Source organism: Sebastes fasciatus, chromosome 10, assembly GCF_043250625.1.
Source record: "Sebastes fasciatus isolate fSebFas1 chromosome 10, fSebFas1.pri, whole genome shotgun sequence".
In the NCBI taxonomy this organism is placed as follows: Eukaryota; Metazoa; Chordata; class Actinopteri; order Perciformes; family Sebastidae; genus Sebastes; species Sebastes fasciatus.
In genome coordinates, this window is record NC_133804.1 from 3,614,497 (window position 1) to 3,615,961 (window position 1,465).

Here is a 1,465-nt window from a genome sequence, read left to right on the forward strand (position 1 = left end):
TACTCTTAGAAAACCAACATAAATCGCCAACAAAATTAATACGAATAATTAGGGCCATATCAATGTCAAAATCATGTTAATCGATTAAAATATTTAATTGCGAAAGGGAGATTTGTCAAATATTAAATCCTCTTATCAACATGGGAGTGGACAAATATGCTTGCTTTATGCAAATGTATGTATATATTTATTATTGGAAATCAATTAATAACACAAAACAATGACAAATATTGTCCAGAAACCCTCACAGGTACTGCATTTAGCATAAAAAATATGCTCAAATCATAACATGGCAAACTGCAGCCCAACAGACAACAACAGCTGTCAGTGTGTCAGTGTGCTGACTTGACTATGACTTGCCCCAAACTGCATGTGATTATCATAAAGTGGGCATGTCTGTAAAGGGGAGACTCGTGGGTACCCATAGAACCCATTTACATTCACTGATCTGGAGGTCAGAGGTCAACGGACCCCTTTGAAAATGGCCATGCCAGTTTTTCCTCACTAAAATGTAGCGTAATTTTGGAGCGTTATTTAACCTCCTTCACTACAAGCTACTATAACATGGTTGGTACCAGTAGATTCCTTAGGTTTTCTAGTTTAATATGATGCCAGTATCTTCTCCCTAAATGCATTAATGCGTTATTATCGTTAAATTTGACAGCCCTACAAATAGGTGTAAAAGACTATGTTCTGTGAGAAATTTGGGAAATACACATTATTGTCATTTCCTTGTGAATAATATGTACCAATTTTAGATTCAGTTTAAAAAATGAAGGGTACAGCTTCACTTAAAACCTTTAGACCATAACTATTATTATTAAAGAGATATTTAATTTTGTAAGGAGCAATACATTCATTGTTTTAAAGTTGAAGCACTTACTGAAAGTCAGCATTAAACTGGTCATTATAAATGTCAGGATTCATTAGGACATTGGTATTAACATGATTCCAATTGAAATGTGTTTCTGTTTATCAATATGAAACAGGTCTGAAGTATTTATGTTAAAAAGTTTTACAATACAAATAGTTCCAACTGCTAAGAGTACAAATGGTAGTAAGCATATACAGTAATTACGATTGTCGATTACAATTGATTGTTACAATTGTAAGGGGGTCCTTGGAAAAATGTTCTTCTCTGTCAGGGGTTCCTGACCCCAAAATGTGTGAGAACCTCTGCGTTGGGCTACACTACTACTACTACCCAGGACCCCACATCTGGAACAACATGTATCTTCAGTGCTGCTGACCCCAGAGACAAACACATCAAATCTCACCCAACACAATCTGGGATCCTGGGAAGACTACAGTTGTATTTCAGTTTATTTCACAATCTTCCCACTTCCCCCAGTATTTTATGCACTTACAGTATTTTACTATTTAACTTTTTCATAGTTTACTCCTAAGAACTTTGTGTAAAGAGTACGAATTTTATTTTGAAACTTTTGTCCGGAAGTTTTTTTTT